General features: G+C 42.4%; 1 pseudogene; it reads left to right on the top strand.

The window, feature by feature from the left end:
• Positions 1-9,773: 9,773 nt before the first annotated feature.
• Positions 9,774-23,767, top strand: LOC149445736 (uncharacterized; annotated as a pseudogene).
• The last annotated feature ends 1,503 nt before the right edge of the window (positions 23,768-25,270 follow it).

The following is a 25,270-nucleotide window of genomic DNA, read 5'->3' as shown; positions in this document are numbered from 1 at the left end:
TGCTCACCTTCTGCTGTAGTGTTCCCATGTTGCACACCACGTGTGCCATCTGCCAATTGCTCTGCTTCGGACACTGTTCATCTTCCTGCTGCTCCATGCTACACACTAGATGTAACGTCTGTACCAGACACTTTCAGTATACATACACATGAACCAGAAGTGTCTGCTGATGACATTTTTCCAGTTCACTTGTTTATTTCCCAGTGCATCTGGGTATATCTCAAACCTTCAAAACAAAACGAAGCTAATGCTGAATAAAAGCCCCTCAAATGTTTCAGGTGACGTTTGTACGCTTTGTCATAAACGTCTATAGAGGCTTTGGAGATGCTTTGGAGCATCAAGAATGCGATAGGGGGTGTAATATTAGAAACGAAGAAAAGCAAAAGCAACATGTAAACTGGACTGTGAGCTTACCATTTTATTTATGCTTACATTTATTTTTTGTATGCTTTGATCAGCATTCAGAGTGGTTTAAAAAAGTGTGTTCAGTGCCACATTTTGAAGGAAGTGTAAACAAGTCCCAACACTAATCCTTGCAAAAATGTCCTATGTAACCCTCAAATAACCCTCCCTGTATCTGTAAGTCCTCCTTCTAACCCCAACATTAAAATTTCACTAAAAGCAAAAGCTTTTTTCATTTCATTTATAGAGTATGAGGGTTAAACGCCTGAGTGTTTTTTTTCAAGCCATCTGTGTCCCATTGTGGAAATTTCCATTCACTTCCTGTCCTATAGCCAAAGCAGGAAGTGAATGGAAATCCCTCCAAAGTAAGGGAAGCCTGGGATGTCACTAGGGTCACCAGAACTAGTGTCCCCATTGGAAGATATTCCCTCTATTTCTGTTCTGATGTCAACCCAACATTTGGGATTTTCTTTACATTCCCTTTCTAATCCCTCTCCATTCTATTAAAATCATTCTGCCTTACACAATTTGAGTATTTTATTGAAACACTTAATACATTTTTTATTAGGGAAGTATACGCTTTCTAAATCCTCACCTGAGCCCTGAACCTCCTCTTCTGGGATCCCTCACCAGTGCTCCAGGCTCCTCCTCTTTTCAATGCGCCACAATAGGAAGCCACTTCTTATTTGGGTGCACCTGCTGGCTTGATGTCGAGTTGGGCTGTGTGCATCCATAGACACACACAGTGCAGCTTGGCCCCGTCCTGCTGTTCTCTCCTAACAGGATTTGATTGGCAATGGCCAATGGCTCCCACTGCTGCTTCTGTGACCAAAGAGAGAGAAGAGAGCAGCTGCAGATGGGCACAGTGCTTGATCGAGAAAGGACTCAGGTAAGAACAAGGGAGTGAGGGGACGACAATTACTAGGACATTTTTAACCATATTGCAGAGAATGCTTTAAGGTAAAAAATATTGCGTTTTTAGAACCATTTTAATTAAGAGTGATTGCTTTGCACGTTTTAGTGAGCCTGAAGTTCAGCATTAAAGTCAAAGACGGCCTAACCCTTAGTATTTCTAGAAGGAGGTCACCACAGATGACCTCTGTAGTTCACTAGACACAGGTTCATTTAGACCCAACAATGGATTGCTTTAGTAACTGTACAGACTGCACCTGTTCAATGTCAGTTCAAAAACAAGGCATGCTATCCTAGACAAAGCAAAGTAGGGGAGGAAATGTGCACTCTTATGGTTTATTAACCACACGGAAAAGCAATGGAAACCTGTATAAAAAAAATGGCTGAAAATTAGAATTTTGGTAAAAGCTGTAGTGTGTTTATACAGCTTTTGTCAGTGAAAATGTGCCCAAGGTGGAGCTAATAGTTCTGAACAAAGAGTAATAAATAAACAAAAAGTCAGCGCATACAAATTCCCCAATTGTTGATGACAGTGGGCACTGAACAAAGTAGATAATAAAGTCCAAATGACATGTAAAATAAGTCCATATATCACTAGGGCACAGGGGTGGACTGATCATTTGGAAACTCGGGCACTGCCCGAGGGCCCAGGGTCAGTAGGGGGCCCCATGAGATGCCCCTGGTACCTTTTTCATAGGCTTTTTTTAGTTTGGGCAAGAACACAGGGGCCCCATGATCCCCTATTACCCGGGGGCCCCATGTGTTGTCAGTCTGCCCCTGCTAGGGCAAGCTCATGTAGCTGTAGCAGGCTCTGGGGAAAGACATAAAAAGGAAAAAAAGCGCCTGTAAGTGCAGCCGGCCGGCTTCTTGTGAACATCCAGAGTCTCCCAAAGCACTGACTATGGTTATTACATCAAGGACGCTGTCCTGTCCTCCATTCTCACTACACATGCCAAAGCCTTTTGTTTCTCTTCCATCATGTGAGTGTTTCTTATTGTGTTCTTCAATAAATGTACCGCATACTGCACTTAGAGGCACTTTTTTTCCTTTTTGGAGCTAATAGTTCCAAGGGTGTTTATGCATATTTCTGTCTCCCTCAAGGTACCCTCCAAAATCTAAGGGTGAAAGGGTGCACTTGACTGAATATCTTAAAATGGGATTACCCCTAAAGCAAATAATTATTATATTGCAGCTTACCAATTTTTAGATGTGATGGCTGCATCAGTTTTCTTTTTTAGCCATCTTTCTTCTATTTTCAATTGGTGATCCAGCCAGTAAGTCTGTTGATTTTCAAAAGAACAAACTCTCCAGCAGAATATTTCAGTTACAGAGATGAGACAAATCATTTACCACAAGCAGGTGTGCTTACAGTGGTCGGTTTTTATTTATTTATGTAAAACTTTTATCCCAAATAGTAAAAAAAATTTCTGTAACTGGTTATAAAGTGTGAGCTTGAGTTTGGCTTCAGTTTTGTTAGTGTATTTAAACCAGTTAGTACATCTAACTCTCCCCTCCCCCTAGACTGAGAATGCTTCTGTTCAAATGTACCCCCTGTTCTCCTTTATCCAGAGTGGTGGCACGCTAATATAGGAGGTGTGTTACTGGCCAGGTCACCAGGTGAAAAAAGAGGGGGAAAAAGACAAAAAAACAAAACTAATGCAGCCACCACATCTAATGATTGGTAAGCTACAATATTTTCCATCTTTGGTTTTGGGTTTCATACCACTTTAATTCCCACCTATGTATTTCATGATTGTTTGTATGTACTGTACATGGTGGGTTTTATTTTGTGTTACTCTAACACTTAGGCCGCTGAACCCTGAGCCAGTTTGTTAAAGTGGAAATAAACTACAAAAAGAAACATTTGTGAGCAGTTGAGTCTATTTTATGATCTGTCTCTTCTACAAAAAAAAACATTGCCTGCCTGTTTGCAATCTTCTTTAGAATGTGCACTGAGCTGTGCTCATGCAGCTCAGTGTACATTTTTTCCATGCCTCGGTGCTGGAATGAATGAACTCCTGTGCACATGTGTGGGAGTTACATCATTCCAGCCCAGCCAATCAAGGTGGCTGAAGATCCTGAACCTAGAAGAAGACACAGTGAATTTTTTTGCGCCGGTGCAGCAATATGGGGAGGTGAGTTTACTTATGCCATAGCTAACCAGAGTCTACTTTTAAAAAGGATTTGATAGTGAACATCTAGAAATTTGAAACTGCATGTAAACCCTGAAATGAGTCACTCTTATTTGTTATTTTTGGTATGCTTACTACACCATTGGAAGCATTTTTTTATATCCATTTGATTAGTGCAAAAAAACAATCTGGTGCTTATGTCAGAAATTCAGAGCTGTCTTGTGCCCTCTGCTCACTTCCAGCATTATCTCAAATGAGCCCTCCTAGTTTTTATTTTGGACTACAGAGTGATTAGCCTGGGAGTAGGAGTCATTAAGAAGGTTATCAAAAGTCAATGGGCAATTCTGACAAAAATGCTGTGTTATCAACCCACAACAGGCTATCTAATTATTTTGCACAACCTAATTTTTTGAATTTTTGACATAAATAATTGGAACTACCGCCATTTTATTGTACAGGGTCTCTGCTTTCAGAAAATGCATATTGTTTAAGGCTTTCACCTTATCTTCTGACCTAAAATTATTTTTTAAACCTGTATGTAAAAACTGCAAAAACAGCAAAAAGGTTAAAGCAATATAACATGGGAAATGTGAATGGATTTCAGAGATGTACCGCATACTTTTTTTTTCTATTTTGCTTTGACATACGCTTTAATTGTGCCTAAGCAGTGCCCTTAAATAATGTACAGATCTGCTATGGGAGCCTCAAAGGATGAGTCATACCAGTGGCAGAGACTGATTTAAATATGTCAGCTTGGTGTGACCATGCAACATTCTGAAAGACAAAAGCCCTTCTATCAAGGCTTCAGTCAGAAACGTTCATCTGACCCTTGCCTGCAGCTAAGTGTGTCTTGAGGCCAATGTCACCAAAGCTTGAGTCAGGCTTAGAGCAGCATACAGCACTGCCAGGCTTGCACTGCTCTGGGAAGCATTTACATCGCTGGCCTCAACTTGATTGCTTTGCCTCAAACTTGAAAATACATACATTTTGCTAAACAATTATTAAACGTATAAAATTTAAAAAAACAAGCTCATGGACTGTTCACTGACTGTCAGGATGCCACATGCAGGCATCATCAAGGATGATCAGATCAGTTGGCTTTACAGTGCTTTAAGGAATCAGGAACCAGACTGGATAAGGCTAAAATAAGTTTATGTATTCTGTTTGATTGTACCTTATCTTATCCTTCCTAATAAAATAGTTTGTAAAGAAAAATTAAAAAAAAAATCCTGTACCACTGTCCCCTCCCTCCTAGATTGTGAGCTCGAAAGAGCAGGGCCCTTGACCCCCTGGTGTTTTGTTTTGTTACTGTATTGTCTCATGTTCTGTCCCCCACTATAATGTACAGCGCTGAGCAAACCATTTAGCGCTATATAAATACTGTATAATAATAATAATAATAATAATAATAAATGAAATGTTTATTAAGGCAAATGACACACTTCCTACACCAACACCAGTAAACCATAAACATTGCAAGGGACAAAGAAACGTGACAGTGCAATTCCCCCCCCCCCCCCAAAATAACCTAAACATTTAAAAAAGGGAGGGAGCACATGTGGCCAGGACAAGGTCGGGACAGGGGTGGGAGACAAGGGGAACATAAATTAGGAACCAGGGTACAGGAAGCAAGTCACAGGATCAGGTTTCAAGGTCAGGATAAGGCTCAGGCAAGGACATGGCTTGCAAGAAGTATACTGAAGCATTGAACTGCAGTCATGGGGGGGCTTATATACACCCCAGCAGTCTGCATCAGGTGCAGCTTAATTACCTGTATATTCCAGCTGCTGGGAGACACCAGCTGGTGGCCACCGGAACTACGCCCTTTGACTCCAGGAACAACAGTGCTACCAGCAGGTGACCCAAGTAATGACACAGATCCTGACAGTTCCCCCCACTTGAGGAGCATCCTCCAGACGCTCCATGCTTCCTTCCATCTGACAGTCCATGTGGGTGCAGGATAAGTTCAAAAAGGACTCTCTTGCACTCTTCAGGCCAGTTTCTTCTAACACGCTGGAACCTGAGTCTGGTAATTGGTCATGCACCCCACTGCCAGGGTCTGGAAGCTGACCGGTTACCTTGCGGGGTCCAAAAACTGTCTGGGTTCCCCACAGGTTGGACCCCTGAAAAGGAGCAACATCCAAAATCTTCATGCCTCCTATACAGCACATGTCCCAGCATTGGGACCCCAAAAGCCAGCTGAAGGCCTAACATCTGAATCCCATGCAATTACCCTGATGCCAGGGAGTCACATCACAACCAGACCTTCCACATCTGGTTTGACAAAAACTGCTCCACCCTGGGCAGTGGGAACAGGACCATCAGGCTGGGCAGCAGGAACAGGACCCTCCAGATGGGCAGCAGGTACAGGACCCTCCGGCTGGGCAGCAGATACAGGACCCTCCAGCTGGGCAGCAGACACAGGATCAGCAAGGTCAGGCAGGTCATCAGGTTTATGACCGTCAGAGGCTGTTGGGCACAGGACCACCAGAGGCAGACGGATCATCAGGCATGGGACCCTCAAAGGCAGACAGGTTTTTGGACACAGGACTGTCAGGGGCAGGCAGGCCATCAAACACAGGACTGACAGAGGCAGGTGGGTCATTGGGCACAGGACCATCAGAGGCAGGTGGTTCATTGGGCATGGGACCCTCCAGCTGGGCATCAGGTATTGGGCCACTAGGCTGGACATCAGGAACAGGACCCTCAGGCTGGGCATCAGGAACAGGATCCTCTGGCTGAACAGCAGACACAGGACCATTAAGCTGGGCAAAAGGCAAAGCAGCATCAGAGGCAAGCTTGACAGAGTATAGAAGATAACCAGAGGCATATTTGGCAGCTGACAGCAGAGCACCAGTGGCAGGCTGATTCCCATTGGCAAGCATAGAGGCAGGTTGAACCCCATCAGTATGCAGTATAGGCGGGGACTGGATCCCATTAGTCATCAGGTTGGGCAGTGGTCAGGGGATCAGGGAGGTCAGTTTGATTAGCCATCAAAGACTCTGTGGGGCCAAACTGGATTGTGGACAGGAACCAGTAATGCCAGGCTAAATAGCAGGTGGCATATTGTTTAGGTTAAGCTGGGTCATTGGAGCACAGGTTGGATGCAGGGTGGCTTACAGATAAGGAAGAGGACCCCACTTGGTTGAATGAGGCAGTCTGTCCAAGGGATGGGTGGAAAATCTTGCACAGATGTAATTTCCATAGGGTGAGGCTTGGTTGCTGAGAATCCCAAATATGAAAAGGCAGAAGGCAGGACTGAGGATAAGTCAAGACTGGCCCATAGTTGAGGTAGTGACAGGCAAGTCTGAAGCAGAAGGTTGCCCCTTATGTTTTGGATAAACCAGTCAGGTCTTCCTTTTTCATTAAAAAAAATTGTTTTACCCATCTAGAAAGTGTCAGGTTTGTCATATTAATCATTGCTGGGACAGATAAATCTGTTCCTTTGCCTCCTCAGTTACCGTTAGAACTTATAACCAGTTCAGGGGTGGACTGACAACTCATGGGGCCCCTGGGCAATAGGGATCATGGGGCCCCTGTGTCCTTGCCCAAACTCAAAAAAGCCTATGAAAAAGGTACCAGGGGCATCTCATGGGGCCCCCTACTGACCCCGGGCCCTCCAAATGGTCAGTCAGCTCCTGATCCAGTTCTTTATAATTTGTTCATCTACTCATGTAGTGTACAAGTTACAATATCCATGTGGTTTTCAATATGTTGGTAAGACTACACGGCACTTAGTGTTTGTTTAGACAAACACATTGATAACATTTGAAGGAGATTCACGGAACATAGTGTTTTCAAACACTATGCCGTGGCACATGACAAATACCCCTCTGGTACCATCTATGGGGATATATACATTTATCACTCACTGGAGTGGTAGCGCCCCAAGGAAGGACGTGTCTCATTTGGAGACCAAATTAATTTATAACTTGAAGGATTATTCTCCATTAGGTTTAAACATCCACTGAGATATCAATGCTTTTATTAACAATAGCTAATATTGTCCTTTTGTTGTGATTTTTAATATTGGTTTTTGAATTATTGATTTTAATTTCTAATGAATGTTTCCTTATTTATGTATTTTATATTGATATTGTATATTTAGAATTATATTACTACACTGCTCAAATAAATTAAAGGAACACTTTCAAAACACATCAGATCTCAATGGGAAAAATATCATACTGGATATCTATACTGATATGGACTGGGTAATGTGTTAGGAACATAAGGATTCCCCATCGTTTGATGGAAATGAAAATTATCAACCTACAGAGGACTGAATTTATAGACACCCCTAAAACCAAAGTGAAAAAATAATGCAGCAGGCTTGTCCATTTTGCTGAAATTTCATTGCAGCAACTCAGAATGGTACTCAGTAGTTGTTATGGCCCCCAAGTGCTTATATGCATGCCAGACAACGTTGGGGCATGTTCCTAATGAAACGACAGATGGTGTCCTGGGGTATATCCTCCCAGATCTGGACCAATGCATCACTGAGCTCCTGGACAGTCTGAGGTGTAGCCTGGTGGCGTTGGATGGACCGAAACATGATATCCCAGAGGTGTTCTATTGGATTTAGGTCAGGAGAGTGTGGGGGACATTCAATTGTATCAACTCCTTCATCTTCCAGGAACTACCTGCATACTCTTGCCACATGAGGCCGGGCATTGTCGTGTACCAGGAGGAACCCAGGACCCACTGCACCAGGGTCTGACAATGGGTTCAAGGATTTCATCCCGATACCTAATGGCAGTCAGGGTGCCATTGTCTAGAATGTAGAGGTTGTGTGTCCCTCCATGGATATGCCTCCCCAGACCATGAATGACCGACCACCAAATCAGTCATGCTGAACGATGTTACAGGCAGCATAACATTCTCCACAGCTTCTCCAGATCCTTTCACATCTATCACATGTGCTCAGGGTGAACCTGCTCTCATCTGCGAAAAGCACAGGGTGCCAGTGGCGGACCTGCCAATTCTGGTGTTCAATGGCAAATGCCAATTGAGCTCTATTGTGCCGAGCAGTGAGCACAGAGCCCACTAGAGGATGTCAGGCCCTCAGGCCACCCTCATGAAGTCCGTTTCTGATTGATTGGTCAGAGGTATTAACATCAGTGGCCTGCTGGAGGTCATTATGTAGGGCTCTGGCAGTGCTCATTCTGTTCCCCCTTACACAAAGGAGCAGATACCAGTCCTGCTGATGGGTTAAAGACCTTCTATGGCACCGTCCAGCTCTCCTAGAGTAACTGCCTGTCTCCTGGAATCTCCTCCATGCTCTTGAGATTGTGCTGGGAGACAGAAAACCTTCTGGCAATGGCACATATTGATGTGCCATCCTGGAGGAGTTGGACTGCCTGTGCAACCTCTGTAGGGTTCCGGTATCGCCTCATGCTACCAGTAGTGACACTGACCTTAGCCAAATGGAAAACTAGTGAAAAACAGTCAGAAAAGATGAGTAGGGAAGCAAATGTCGGTGGCCTCCACCTGTAAAACCATACCTGTTTTGGGGGTTGTCTCATTTTTGCCCATCTAGTGCACCTGTCCTTAATTTCATTAGCACCAAAGCAGCTAAAACTGATTAACAATCTCTTCTGCTGCCTAACTAACCCGATCAATATCCCAGGAGTTTAATTGACATGATGCTATACTCTGATTAAAAACGTTCCTTTAATTTTTTTGAGCAGTGTATATGAAATTATGCACATATATTTTTACATCTATTGTCGGACATGAATATATAAATTTGAGATATTTGTAAAACTTTTGGCTCCCTAGGGATATCGAATGAATTGTTATTTAATAATTTTTATAGCTTGATGTGTTTTTTTTTTAGTTCAAACTGAGTTTATTTCAGTTTTGGATACACATACTGTAGTGTAAAAAAGTATAAATGTATTGAGCACACAACAAATGATGGTGAAAAGGTAAAGACAAAGATGAGGGCAACATTTTGCTTTGTCAGGATGATATCACTTACAGTTTTGTATGAACATGGTTAGACAAGTTTGAGAAAGGGCACAAAGCACCCATAATGTGAGCAATTTTATGAGCATAGATGAATACATAAATAGTAGGCTCTATGGCTCCATTGGAACACATAAAAGTCAGGGATAATGGGAACATGTCTCAGATTGTAGAAAAGTGATGTTAAATGCATTTGACTATATATTATTATGAGAGGAGAACAAAGGGATAAAGGGGGAGAGAAGTTAAAAACAAGAAAAAAGGAAAAAAATAGTAGGTACGCTCCACCATGGCTACACAGATTAGGGATCGGTATCACTGTCAACCCTTGAATGGAACTCAGAAGAGTATCGAAATATGGACCAGGAGGTCCAGGTAAGTGAGAGCTGGTCCTCCTTTCCTGCGCCAACTGGTGTTTAAAGTCATGTAGAGATTCTAGTTTGTTGGCCCATTCCCCAAGGGAGGGCACATTAGTTGATTTCCAGTGGCGTGGGATGACCGCCCTGGCTGCAGCCACAAAGTGTCTCATCATGTCCTTTTTTACCGATTTAAGGGGTCCCGGCATCATGGAGAGAAGGGCTATCTCAGGAAAGGGATGAACAGATGTTGACATCAGTTTACTGTATATATCTAAAATACGTTACCAGAATTTCCGGACGGGGGCAGGTCCACCAAATGTGTAGCATAGTGCTCTATGAGTGCTGGCAATGGCAGCAGGTATCTGGGATGGATGAGTTTAACTGGTGGAGAATCGGCGGGCATCTATACCATCTAGTTACTAGTTTAAACCCTTTTTCCTGAGTTTTGGCTGCCAGGGAGAGTTTGTGGGTCAAAATAAAACACTTTTGCCAGTTCGAAGGCGGAATGTAGTGTTGCAAGCCCTCTTCCCAGGCGTGAGTATACGGAGGAAAATCAGGAGATGATGCACTTAGAACAAGTGAATATAATTGAGATACTACATGGGTGGGAGGTTCGGATTGTAATAAAATGGATTCAAATTCTGTTGGCGAAGTGAAAATAACAGGAAGAGAAGGAAAGAAATAGACATCAGAGATGGGTCCACATGAAGGACCTGGGTAAGTCTTCTGTGGTCTTGTTCCATTCTCCAAATCCGGAGACAGAGAGAGCCGGGGGAAAGCTGGGGTCCCGAAGAACGGGGTCAAGGGTCCCGTATTTAGAAAGGCCATATGTAGACATACCGTGGTCCCATATATGAAGAGTATGTCTACTAAGATTGCTAAGGACCGAAAGGTTTTGACTATAAGAACGTGAGGTCCACGGTACAGCTTGGAAAAGAACACATGAAGTTATGAATCCAATCTAGGATTCAGGTAAGTACAGCTGCTTTATGGTAGAGAGAGGCATCTGGGGCTCCCTCCCCCCCTAACTTTAAGAAGAGAGAGCATAGTCAAATGAATCCAGGGGGGGCATGTATTCTAGATGAAGGTGGAAAATAGACGGCGTCATTTCTCAAAGAAAGAGTAGGGGAGATGGCTAGGGATCGCTTGAAATAGATTTCGTCTGGAGGAAAAGAGATTTAATCTCCAAACACGGAAAGGTTTCTTCACAGTGAGAGCTGTGAAAATGTGGAATAGACTCCCTCAAGAGTTGGTTCTGGCCAGCTCAGTGGATTGTTTTAAAAAAGGCCTGGATTCTTTCTTGGATACACAGAATAATATAACTGGTTACTAACATTTATAGATAAAGTTGATCCAGAGATTGCTTCTAAGGGGATCAGGAAGGATTTTTTTTCCTCTGCAGGAACAAATTGAATCATGCTTTGCTGTTTTTTTTTTGCCTTCCTCTGGATCAACTGTGGGTATAGGATTATAACTTTTTTTTTTTTAATGGTTTAACTGGATGGACTTTTGTCTTTTTACAGCCAGACTAACTACGTAACTATGTAAAAAGCGGGGAAGAACATCCATCTTCAAGGTATTTACTTTGCCTAACCAGGACAATCGGTTGGTGGCGTAAGATGATAAGTCTGCTTGAGTCCTATGGAGTAAAGGCAGAATGTTCATCAAATAGAGTTGGGACAACTCTGTAGGTATCTGAATTTCTAGATAACTGATAGAGGTGGAACCACTTTTCAAAGGAAATGTGGAGGAAATTCGCTGTAAGCCTTCCGAGGCTAAGGAGATATTCAGCAGTTCTGATTTGGTATAATTCACTTTTAAGTTGCTGACCAGGTCGAATTTGTGGAATTCTTGCAATATACAGGGTAGTGAGATGTGTGGCTGTGTTACAAAAAGAAGACCATATGCAAATAGGGCCAATTTAGCATGGAGGGGGCCCATTGATATTCCATTGATGTTGGGATTGCACCGTAGGGCTACTGCCAAATGTTCCATAGCAAGTACATCGAAAAGAAAGCATAAGGAGCACCCTTGTGGGTGCCATTCCAGACTGAAAACGCTGGAGACAGGGAGCCATTGATCTTGATTCTGGCAGATGGAGAAGAGTACAAGGATAATATCCTTGCTAGCATTTGAGGACCTCACCCAATCTGTTGCAGAGACAATTGGAGGAACTGCCAGTCAACACGATCGAATGCTTTTTCCGCATCGATCATCACGAGACATAAAGGGATGTTATGGGCATGTGCATAATCTATCAGGAGAAGTGTTTGATGTGTTTTTTTTTAATCATGACTTTCAAGATGGAGTAAGTAACGGTATTTAGTCTTCAGATGCCATTTTGAATCCAGAAAGAGGCTTGGTCATTTTATGGTATTGCGGTGGCCATCTTAAATTTAAACTGAGGCTTGGTATTGCAGTGGCCATCTTTGATTCAGATTTAAGTTTGGTTCTTGCTTTGTTTTAGTCATCCTATATGCCAGGAGAGTATATATTAAGGACATGACATGGCATAGCGTCCTTGCCTTTTGAGAACATAATGTTTGAGTAAACTAGTCAGGGTGGAGCTATTGAGTTGCTCAATCAAATGGACAGAAGACAAGCCAGACAGATAAAGACCCTGCTGGGAATTTAGAGCAGGACCTTGCGCCTGCAAGATAGCAGTGATAACCACTATGCTACAGCACTGCCCATCCATAAGGGCAGTTCTGGAAGACTGTGAACGTGCAAACCAGAGAAACCACTAACATTTAATACAGAGTATAACAGATATTGTGGTATCTCCATAGGGATGCTCTGCATCACCTTTACCTTGCTCTATCATCCCATATATGTACACAGTCTGCAATGTAAACATTTACACATCTCAAACAATGGAAAAGTATACAAATTAAAATATACAGCGAACATGTCAGCAGGGCTTTACAGCTCTGTAAATGGCATTCCTCAACAATTGCGAGGTTGCATCAGTTTTCTTTCTGCCATCAGTGCATTTCCCACAGTACCTTTATTATTATAAGCATTACAAATATGACATCATTTTATTTTAGCAAATAAAGTGTATATATGTGTGTGTGGAAGTCCAGCAATTATCTTTACTACCAACTCACACTGGTCCAGCCTGAGTTTTTTCCCCTCTGCACGCAGAATATAGATTGTCTCTCTAATGACACTGCTGTCATTCAGAGAATGCCTTGTATTTCTATCTGTAACTACAAGATATTCTGTGATTGGAGGAGGGGTGGATGACATTTCAATCTCTCAACGTCCAATCAGAGAGTGACCCTCTGTGTTCAGTGTGCAGAAAGAAATCTGCTTGAGCAGTACTCAGAAAATCATGGCTATCACTGTTTATCCACTTGCCAACTGCAAAATGTATATATACGTTGTGGTTTGCAAGTGGTTTACCAGGGTTATGGCTGAAAATATCAGCCATAACCCCAGTATCTCTTTCTTTTCAGTTGGCAGCTGGATTTCCCATGAAAGTGGTCCAAGTGGCTCATTAGCCACTGGATCACTTTCAGTAGCGGCAAGAGGGGACTCCCCCCTTTCCCTGCCGCTTACTGAAACAACTGGTGCACCCGAGAAACGAACCGACGCTGCAGCCAACTGGTCACACAGCTAATGAGAGACTCTATTGTCTGTCATTGCCTCTATGGCCTTGAAGAACCGAAGCAACCTCACTTCTGGTCCAGGCCGGATGTAAACAATTTTTTTTTTTTAATAGCAGAAGATCAAAAACAATTTTTTTTTTGATCTTTTGCTTTTAAAGGTAAAGGAGAGATTTTGGGGTCTTTTTGAATGGAAGCGGTATTTTACCTATTATATTATCACTGTATACAGTGTTCAGCATAAATGAGTACATCCCTTTTGAAAAGTAAGATTTTAATCAATATCTCAATAAACACAAGAACAATTTCCAACATTTTGTTAAAACTGAATTTTATAGAACATTTGTTCAGCTCATTACATGGAAGTAAGGTTAATAATATAACTTGGATTACAACATCTTCAGTTTTACTCAAATTAGTTGATGCAAAAATGAACGCACCCCACAACAAAAACTACTACATCTAGTATTTTGTATGACCTCCATGATTTGTAAGGACAGCACCAAGTCTTCTAGGCATGGATTAAACAAGTTGGCGGCATATTGCCACATCTATCTTTTTCCATTCTTCAAGAACAACCTCTTTTAGAGCCTAGATGCTCAATGGAGAGTGATGCTCAACTTTTCTCTTCAGGTGTTCGATTGAGTTCAGATCAGGAGACATACTTGGCCACTGAATCACTTTCATCTTGTTCTTCTTCAGAAATGCAACAGTGCCTTTAGATGTGTGTTTTGGATCATTGTCATGTTGGAAAAGTGCACGATGACTTAGGGCACAGAGTGATGGTAGCATCTTCTCTTTTAATATAGAGCAGTACATTTGTGAATTCATGATACCATCAATGAAATGCAGCCCCCGACACCAGTATCACTCATGCAGCCCCATAGATGTACACTGCCACCACGATGTTTCACTGTAGGCTCTATGCATTTTTCTTCGTACTCCTCACCTTTGTGACGCCATTCATTTTTGAAGCCATCAGTTCCAAAAACATTTATCTTGGTCTCATCACTTCAAAATATAGAGTCCCAGTAATCATCTTCTTTTTCAGCATGGGCCCTGGCAAATTCTAGGAGGGCTTTATTGTTCATGGGCTTTAGGAGAGGCTTCCTTCATGGACGACACCCATGCATGCCATTCCTCTACAGTGTATGCCATATTACGTCACGGGAAACAATCCCCCCAGTTTGACTTTGACTGCAGTGAACTTGCATGAGGATTTTCTTCAACCCTTCTCAACAGAAGACGCACCTGTCGAGGTGTTGACGTCCGTGGATGGCCTGGTTGTCTCTGTGAAATGGTTGCAGTTCCATTTTTGTTGAACTTTTGTATCACTTTTGCTACAGTATTCTGACTGATAAGTAAAGCTTTGCTGATCTTCTTGTAGCCTTCACCTTTCTTGTGTAAAGAAATTATTTTCTTTCTCAGGCCTTGTGACATTTCTCTGCCATGTGGTCCCATTGCTGACAGCATGAAATGGGAAAGGGTTTTCTTTGTTAAGTAACACCCTTTTATAATCAACTGTCTGCTGGACACCTGTTTATTGAATAATTAGACTCAACTGTAGTTACATTCTTGTTAATTAGGGTCTTGTTGTAAAAAATGTAGCTTTGATCCTAAGACTTTCATTGGGGTGTGTTAACATTTTCAACATGTTCTTGAATGAATTTGTTAGGAAAAATATTTTTTTGTGTGTGCAAATTAACAAATCTTGTTTGCAATCAATGACCTGCATTTGTGGGAGTATTTTGTAGTATAGTGTCCCATAGAAAATACTGATTCTGAAAGGAAAATAAAGGTTTTCTGACACATCTGTTGGGGTGTACACATTTATGCTGAGCACTGTATAGCACGGCATCTCCAGCAGCCCTACAGATAAAAGTTTAAGATTGTGCCAAGCTGGACAAAGTTGAAAACAAATATAGTTGCTAGAGATCCACATATGCCTTTCATCGTTAGCTTCTTTATAAGTATGCCACTCAAACCTAGATAGAATTTCCCCTGTATCTTCTGTGTAAACTACATATGTACTATACACTGGAACTCCCTACCCCAATCCATCAGACTGTCACCTACCCTCCTCACCTTCAGACGCACCCTGAAAACCCTCCTCTTCAGGGAAGCCTACCCCAACCTCACCTAACACCTGACCTCACCTAACAACTAACCTCCTCCACTCCTCCCACCACTCCATCCCCCACAGCCATCTCCTCCTGTACCACTCCCTCCTAGATTGTAAGCTCGAAAGAGCAGGGCCCTCGAAACCTTCGTGTATTGTATTGTTACTGTCTTGTCTCATGTTCTGTCCCCCTTGCTACTGTACAGCACTGAGCATACCCTTTGGCGCTATATAAATACTGTATAATAATAATTAATACCATGTTTAATTAAAAAACTGACTGGTTGCTAAAAACAACAGCCTCATTTTTACAAATCTGCCCTCACTTCTCCATAACTCAGTGCCATAGTTCCTGAAGTCGATTAATAAGATGAAACACTTTTTGCAGTGGTGAAATGAGACGATAAGTAACTAATGACCAGCCGTGGTGTGCTAAATTAAAATCAATGACTATTGGCTGGCAATTAGTTTCTGTTGGACTCCCCCCGGCTGTGAAATCTCCATCCATTGAGGATTCTCCTAATGAATATTCTATTATATTTCTATCTTGTCATCAGGACCTGCAGCTATGAGAAAGGTCATATTCATGTGAGAGCGGCAATCTTTTTTTATGACTTGACTTGGTCTGCTGGACAGAGTAGAGTCACACTGTGATCAGAGCATGAAGCAGCCTTTGCATCGGGGAGGTGGTGGCTGCAGGCACTGTAAGCGTGACACGGATAAGCTGCTTCTGCAATCAGGAGGGAGTAATCTGATCACAACTTGATGACATAAGACCTGAAATAGGTTCAAACACGTCTCTCTTGGCAAAGGCAGAGAAAGAAAAAATGTACTTTTGCATCGGCTTGCCTGCAAATTTTAACAAATTTGGTAGTAAAGTTTAATGTCAATCAGACAGTATTGGCAGATCTAAGACTTCATTTTATGAATTTTAAAGCTGAACCCCAGGCAAACAGCTAAATATACAGTTTAATTTTGTAAAGGATTCATATTTCTGTCTATCCAGCCCTGAGACACAGGCAGGCTGATGATCGACCTATTCTCTGCCGCAATTAAGCAATAAAGCTAGGTCACCTCTCTAACACCAACCTGTGATTGGACAGTGAAGGCGCAGTTGCATTTCACCCCTTTGCTCACCCTGCTCTCTTCTGTTGTCAGCATGATCCTGGCAACACTGCAGCATATTGGAGTGGCCCCTAGTGTAGCACCCTCTTAGTTAGCTAGGGGAAGCTAGACTACAATTGTTAGTTAGGGCTGATTAGCAGCCTGAGTGTGATAGCTAGCAGGGGTAAAATTTTGGTAAGAGCTGAGAGGCTCTGCAGACCAGCCCTCTGGAATTTCCCCCTGCTCTAGCACTTTGGAGAAAGGTCTAGAAGCTGTGGGTTGATCTGAGGAGTGGCTGGTCCCCAACAGGAGGGTTGGCAAGGGGCAAGGGTTGGCAAGGGGCCAGGACAACTTTTAAGAGTAACTGAACCTGCTCAGCTACAGGAGAGTAGGAGAGGGAGTCAGGTGAAAGGTGTGAGAGAAGAAGAGATGCAGAAGCTTGCAAAGGGGGCCCAAATGGGAAAGGGGCTCACCTCAGGCAGAGAGACCTTAGATTGAGGAAAGCTTGGGACTTCACCGGCCCCCATAGAGCGGACCACCTGTGTGGCAGGGAAGGAGCGGCCCAGCTAGAAGGCCTGGTGCCAGCCACTGACTCCCTGGCAACACAGAAGAAGGACCAAGTGAGTAGACCTGCATCCCCTGGGCCAGCAAGGAGAAAGAGGCACTCTGGTGGGAAACCGGATTAGCTTTTTACCCAAGACTATTCACACTGCGGTGATGGGCACTGGATCCCCTGCCCAGGGATTCAGGGATGCTGGCCAGCTCTCTAGAAGACGTTTTGCTGTAAAGACTTAGACATAGTTGCTAAGAAGTTTGTCATCTGTTGCCAATGTCCTTGGGCATCCCACACACCCCTCACCCCATCCAAGTTCTAGTACCCCTAATAAAACTTCAAAACAAAGCTCAAGGACTGGTTACTGTCTCCTGATGCAAGTCTAAAGGAAATGTGTGTTGCCTGGATGTATAGGACTATAGGGGGACCCGAATACTCAGCGATTCTTAAGGGGGTAGTGCTACACTAGTGCTGCCCTTCTCTCTACTAGACTGAATGATACTGTACAGAGCATTATAAGAGGCTGAAATCATGACAGATTGAAGTACATACACTAGCTGCCAGATACCACAGCATACCTTCAGAGGTCTAGTGGAGTCCATGCCTCAATGGGTCTGGGCTGTCTTATCTGTAAAAGAGGGACCTAGACAATATTAGGTGGGTGGTCATATTGTTATGACTGAATGGTGTATATGCTCTATATTTACAAAAAAGCCATTTAATACATGACAAAGGACTCTAGCAGCACTGCGGGCTAACTAGGGAGACAGCACAGTAGACACTACCAGATTTGGGGCTCTGTCTGTCTGACTGAATTATTGGACACAGGTGTCTGCTACAGGATGAATCATTCTTCTCACTGATTCATATGCATGTCTATATTTTAGCTTGAGCTATGGAGATCTCTAAATAACCATTTGTTTAAATAGAGGCAAAGAATAAAAACAAAGCTGCACCTGCTGGTTGGATAGAAAACGACATAATATTTGTGTGCAGTATTTTATATTTAACTGAATAAAAAATATTTTTTCATAATTTTTTTTTTTAATCTAGGCCATAAAAAAAACAGCTACAAAACCACTATACATTCGCTATAATGCCAAAGGCACCGAAGCATAGCCTTGCTCTGTAAGAGGAGAATACAGGGAAAGCACTGGAGACAAAGATAGGCTGTACTCGGGGAACCACTTACATTGTATATGCTGACATATTACACACACTGGAACAGGCAGTAGAAGTACAGGGTCCTGAATGACCGCTAACACTTTCTGACATGCTGCCTAGCAAGATTTTCCGCTAACCTTCACAACACTCAAATAAATGAAGTAATGTTGCTGAAGAATAATGATTTTATTGTTTTAATTTTTAGTCAGAGTTGTTAATAGCATAAAATATTTTCCAAGGTGACACTGGACGACATTTACCATTAAGCTGACAAATAAGCAATCTTTGCACTTTGCTAAAAATAGGCAAATGTGCTATTTATTTTGAGAAAGAGTACTTGTACAGGACTGTGCATTATTATTAATGTACTATTTGGAAATAAATGTAAGAGTAAGAAAATCTGCATTAGTGTTTTAGAAGAGCACTGTCCGTTGTCCATTAAAGTGATTTTAAACCTCAGACATGAAATATGAACAAAGCATACCCCTGTATAGTGTGTACTTGTCTCAGTCCAGAGCACTGGAGCAAGTGTCATTCCTCTCTGCAGCCTCAATTCTATCAGCAATTAGCTGAGTCTATATGCTATCAGCATGAGTCACTTCTGACAAGTTTTCCTGACACATAGATAAAAATGGGGGCAGAGGAGAGATCTCCAGCAGATTGACAGCCTCAGATCTGTCCTGTGAGCTGTGTGGAGGGGGTGTGTCCCCTTCCTCCAATCAGCTCCCGGATCTCTCCTCACTGGGCTCTGCAGAGTGTAACTTCAGCTCTCCACCCCCTCTTTTCTGGAAGCTCAGAAAAGCTTTATAAATTCTGGACTTTGAATGGATGTAGAGAATAGAAGACTGCAGATAAACAAGTACAATATATGCAGGGTATATGCAAGGTTTTACAACCACTTTAAGGTAAAAAAAATACCCCACTACTTGTCCTACCTTTGTCCATAACACATACCTGCTCTATATCTCCAGCACCACTTTTCTCACTTACTGCTTTCACAAGGGACACTGAGGGCAGGGCAGCAGAGCCATAGTCTCCTGCTGTCATCAGTAAAACTCCTGTGAGAAGGGAGCAAGAGTGTGGCCTACTGGGACCGTGCACTTCTATGGACACAGAAAGCCCGACTTGGGACCTTGCATGCATGTGTGCCTCCTTAGCACCCAGCTTCATAAAGAAGGCACCCGCATAAGGAAGAAGCTGACACCACCAGCGGGGACTGCTAGAAGAGGAAGAACATGACCTTTCTGTGCAATATCGCTGCACAGAACAGGTAAGTATTACCTCCTTTTTTATTGAGAAACAAAATGTAAGCCATTAGTCAGGACTAGTGCGCCATAGGCAAGACCAGCTACTTGCAACCCCATCCCCCCAAAAAAATAAAACTTCACCTGTAGTTCTACTTCACCACTCCTAGCACACATCCTCTTTCTCCTCAAATTTTCCACCCTAGCACAAATCTTCTCCCCTAAGTACCCACTTCTAGTATAAATCCTCCAATCCCACCTCCTAACACAAATACCCCTAAATTCCTCCTCCTAGCACAACCCCCTCCAAATTGCCCTTCCCAGCACAAATCCTTCCTCCCCCCCATCCCCTCTCCTAGCACAAATTCCCCCCAATCCCCCCTCCTAGCATGAATTCCACCCAAAATTCCTCTCCTAGCACACCCCCAGTCCCTCATTCTAGCACAAAGCCCCCCAATCCTCCCTCCTAGCACAACCCCCCCCCAATCCCCGATCCTAGTACAAAATCCCACCAATCCCCCCTACTAACAAAAATCCCCCCTCCTAACACAAATCCTCCCCTCAATTCCCTCTCCTAACTCAAATGCCCCCAATCCCCTCTCCTAGCACAAATTCCCTCCAATCCCCCACCTAGCACAAATACCCTTCATAGCAGAAAATAATCCTACCATCTTACCCAAATGCCCCCTCTTTTAGCACAACCACCCCCCCCCCCCAATCACCCTCCTACTTCCAGCACACATCCCCCCACATTCACTATCTCCTCAAATAACCACTCATCTTTCAGCAGCAGGGAGCAGGGAATGAATCAAACACTGAATATGCTGATGTAAGAGTGATCCTGTGTCATCTGCTTTATGGAAAATTGTTCCACGTACAGAAGAGGAAAGGACAGCCTGCACCTCCCGGCTCTCTCCTGTCATTTCTCCTTTGCAGGCTTCACTGTTCCAGGTTGCTCTCCCCAGAGCAACCCCAGGCACTCAGTGGCCAGGCACAGCGTAATGGAAAGACCCCTATGAGTAAGTCGAGATATGACGAAACGCATCAGGGCGTGATGGTGCGGCAGATCGGAAGTGACGTAGATCCGTAACCGGAAGTGACGTGACGGCAGTTCCGGAGGTGGTGAAAGCACCATGCGGTATCTGCGTGACACTAGGATTGATCATTTGGGCTTGTTGATGTTTTTAATGTTGTAAGTGCATTACTTGGAGCAATAAAGTCATTTATCTTGGTTAATATACTATTGGAGCGGATATTTGTCTTCTCTTTCCATGATATGGTAGAGTGGATTTTTTCAATAATCCTGGCAACCAGTCTTAGAAGGGCGATTCTTGGAGCAACCTCCTAGTCCAGTTAATGGATATCCTCTTGATTATGCTTTAAAAAAGGCTATTTCTGGTGAGTGCACACCTGAGTGGGGGTGCATGGTGGGCTCAGCACAGAGTTTCAACACTTGACGTCACATGAATTCAATTCAACACTGGACTTTAATTTTTTCTTTATGAATTCATTTCAACAATTTATTTTATTTTCTATCACAGGACTTTTTCTGAGTTTTTATATATTTTTTCACAGGATACGCGGACTGTCACAATTTTGTGTCATACTCAGTTATTTTATTATAATTTTATTCATTTATGTATTTTCTGTTACATCAGTAATGGTGAAGACAAAGAATGACACAATATATGAATGTTAATTGATGTTTAATGATAGCATTCTGAAATGTATGCGCCGCTTGTCACTGGATTAGGGGTGATACTATATAATTTTTTGATTTTCGAGGGAGAGTGGCAGCAATATATATATAATATTGTAATGGAAAGACCGGCCTGGGGTGTAACAACCGAAATCTGTGGGGGGTGTAGCCCACCCCAGCACCCCCTAGATCCGGTCATGGTGGAGAGTAGGGAAACCAGAGACCATGGCTTCTGGTTTCTAGTCTAATCCACCCTCACTAACCTTCCTGAAATAATCTTCACTAAAATCCCCAGCACCAGTTGCTTACTTACCTCAGAAGGATAGCTGCAGTCTTTTACAGGGTTTATTTTCTAGTTATATTCTGTTTATCTAGGAAAGAATTCAGGCCTTTTTTGAAGCAATCCACTGAGCTGGCCAGAACCAACTCTTGAGGGAGTCTATTCTACATTTTCACAGCTCTCACTGTGAAGAAACCTTTCCATGTTTGGAGATTAAATTTCTTTTCCTCCAGACATAAAGAGTGCCCCCTTGTCCTCTGTGATGACCTCAGGGTGAATAACTCTACACTGAGTTAACTATATGAACCACTGATGTATTTATACATGTTAATCATATCCCCCTAAATCTCCTCTTCTCAAGAGAGAATAAATTCAGTTCCTCTAATCTTTCCTCATAGCTGATCTACTCCATGCTTCTTGTCAGTTTGGTTGCCCTTCTCTGTACTTTCTCCAGTTCCCCAATGTTCTTTTTGTGAATTGGTGCCCAAAACTGAACTGCATATTCCAGATGAGATATAACTAATGATTTGTACAGGAGCAATATGATATCTCTCTCTCTGGAGTCTATACCTCTTTTAATACAAGAGCATGCAAGAGCATGCAGCTTGGCATTGCATGCCATTATTAAGCTTGTGATCTACCAGAACCCCCAGATCCTTCTCCACCATTGATTCCCCCAGTTGTACCCCCCTAGTATGTATGATGCATGCATATTCTTAGCCTCCAAGTGCATAACCTTACATTTATCAACATTAAACCTCATTTGCCACATAGTAATCCAATTAAACAGTCAGCTTGTCTCTGGCACTGAAAAGATGAGGCTAGATTTTATTAAAGTGTATTTATAACACTGTTCAACAAATTTTTATTTTTTGCCAGTTTTGGAAACAAAAGGATCCATTTCTTAATGAATTTCACATTCTGAGTTCAAATATAACAATGAAATTTGTCAATTGGCTCTAGTTTTTCTGTAAACGGAAAGTTTTCTACTATAGGCGTAATGACTACATAATGCACAATAATTATATAGATAGATGTCTTTCCACAAATATAAAGCAAGTGATATTGACTACATAACAAAGCCTAAATGGCATAATATATTGCATAGGATTACCAAGAAAAATTATAGCCATAAGCTAAGTTGAATCATTTTAATACTTAGGATTCTCACTAGTTTTGTCTTCAGTTTGTGTTGGTTTTGCTTCTCTTGGCTTTTCTCTTGTATTCGAGGAAAGGGCTATCTCTTACAACTGTCCAGCAATAGTCAGCAAGCATTGATGGGCTCCATTTACCTTGATATCTTCTTTCCATAGCTGCAATGTCTTGATGGAAGCGCTCTCCGTGTTCATCACTCACTGCTCCACAGTTTGGTGGGAAAAAATCCAGATGCGAATGTAGAAAATGAATTTTTAGAGACATGTTGCAATTACTAACATGATCTGTTGGCTCTCTCCAAATCATTGGCACAGCGAAAGGCATAGATGCCTTTTTTCCATTCAACCATTGCTCCAGTGCCGTCCCACAAGAATTACAGCATATATGTGGTGCCCAGCTCTTGTCCTGGTCTCCTATCTTGCAGCCAAAATACAAGTTGTAGGCTTTCTTAATCATTCCTGTTATCCTCCTTTTTTGTGAGATAAAAGTTATTTCACCGCAGATATAGCAGAAATTATCTGCTTTATTCACACAAGTTCGAGGCATTACTGAGTAGCCTATATAAGCATAAAACGAAATGTAAAGACGCTGTCCAACTACAATCAGCTACAGATACTGCAGCTTTTATGCAGTGAAGTGATGCAATTAAAGGCTAATATTGCATCATCTCAGTATACATGCAATTTTCTATTGGTCACCAGTATCAATTGCGCAATATGCAGCTGAAGTTGCATCATAATTTTGAATGGCTTACGTCATTAGATGGGTGAATATATCATGGAAACTAGAGCCGATCAACATTTTTAGGGTCATTTTCGTTTTCAGCACCCCAAAATTATGTAAGATTAGCTAATTTTATGCCCAAAACTTTTTACCTGTTGAACAGTGTAATTAATGCTTTTATTTTTGTTCCGAATAGAGAATTGAAAGACTTAAACCCCCTATTGGTTTATTTCTTGCTATCTATGTCCTATTGGGGAGAGTTCCTCTTAATTCCTGTCTCAGAGATACAACAGGAAATAAGAGAAAATCTCTGCAAATTGAAGGGAATTTGCTTCTCTGATAGTTGTCACCAGAAGAAATGACCCTAGTGACACTGGACGATTTTTCCTCACCTCTTGTTCTGAGACAAATTTTGAATTTCCCATCAGTTTCTGTCTCAGTTACAATGGTCACCAGCACAAAGAGAGATGGGGGAAATCTCCCCAATGGGGACACAAACAGTAAAAAACAGTAGAATTTGGATCTCTTAGGCAGGCCGTAGATTTATGTAAATCGCTTAATTCCCTCATCAACACAGTCACTGTTGATCGAGGAATCCCTCCCATTGAGCTATTGTGTTCTCCTCGCTGCGGGGCTGGGGGGCATGGGAAGCCGTCCCTGCTGGGAGAACACATTGATTACTGCTATCAGCTATAACCTCTGGCAATAATCGCATGCTAAAAATCCGACATGCTGGTTGTACCCAAGTCAATTGATGGATCGACTTAGGTACAATCACCCTGCCCATAGATGGATCGAATCTCAGCTGGTCCCTGCTGGCCCAGTAGATGTGTAAGTAGTATCTAAGTAGTAGATGTCTTAAGCAGTGAAGAGGGAGTGATTCTCATTAGGCAGCTCTGCCAGGAGTGGTGGCCAAAGGTCAACTGTTTGCTTGAGTAGGGACTGGGTGTACAAGAAGGACGGCAGCAAAAGCAGAATGTATAAAGTCCATATTCAATTTTATTCAGTCTCTTTTGTTATAAAAAGTCAAATGTTTTGGGGGTTTAAAGGGCCCCTCTTCATCAAGGCTACATATAACACATAAAAGACTATGATAAATATTGATCAGTGACCTTTCGCACACTGAGAGACATATTTTGTAAGTATTAAACAACTGGAGTGTCAGTGAACAACAGTGCGCTGTAGTCTTAGTTAGTTTTCAATTTTTGTACTCACAGTTTTGCTGGCAAGGTAAACTCATAACTGTTACCTAATAATTAATGAGTTTAACTTGCCATTACCAGCCCAGCTATACAATAGGTTGAAAAAATTGATTAACTGGTGCACATACAAATCATATTCATATTTACTTAAAAGCAAGCTGTGTGATCCCTGTCTCTGTCTTTCACAGCCCTACAGTATCAGATAAACATTTCAGATCACCCCTAATTTCTGCACCTTTGCACCTCAGATCAGCCCCCCAATGCATGCACCTTCAGATCTCAGATATAATAAAAGTAATACATTCTTGGAGTAGCATACACACAATTGTTAAAGTGATAGCAAACTCTGCTATATTTTTTTTTCTAGTGGTCTCAACTGAGTTATGCCATAATGTGCTAGTATGCATATTACCGCATATTATCACATTATGGCAGACTTACCTGCCAAAGATGCCCTCCAGGGATGCAGTGTCACCGATCCGTCTGGTCTTGGGTGATTCCATCTTTGCCTGGTCTTCCTTCCAGGTTCCATCTTTTTTGTGGCTTAAATGGGCTGACACTGATAGGGGTGGATCAATAGGGTCTCTTCTGTCAGAAATACTCTGCCTGTCAGCAAGTTTTATAAAAAGGGGGTTAAATGC

The sequence above is a fragment of the Staurois parvus genome, unplaced genomic scaffold (assembly GCF_062004578.1).
Source record: "Staurois parvus isolate SC_StPar_1 unplaced genomic scaffold, SC_StPar_1.0 ptg000714l, whole genome shotgun sequence".
Taxonomy (NCBI): Eukaryota; Metazoa; Chordata; class Amphibia; order Anura; family Ranidae; genus Staurois; species Staurois parvus.
The sequence above is the reverse complement of the archived record's forward strand: the minus strand, read 5'-3'. Positions and strand labels throughout refer to the sequence as shown.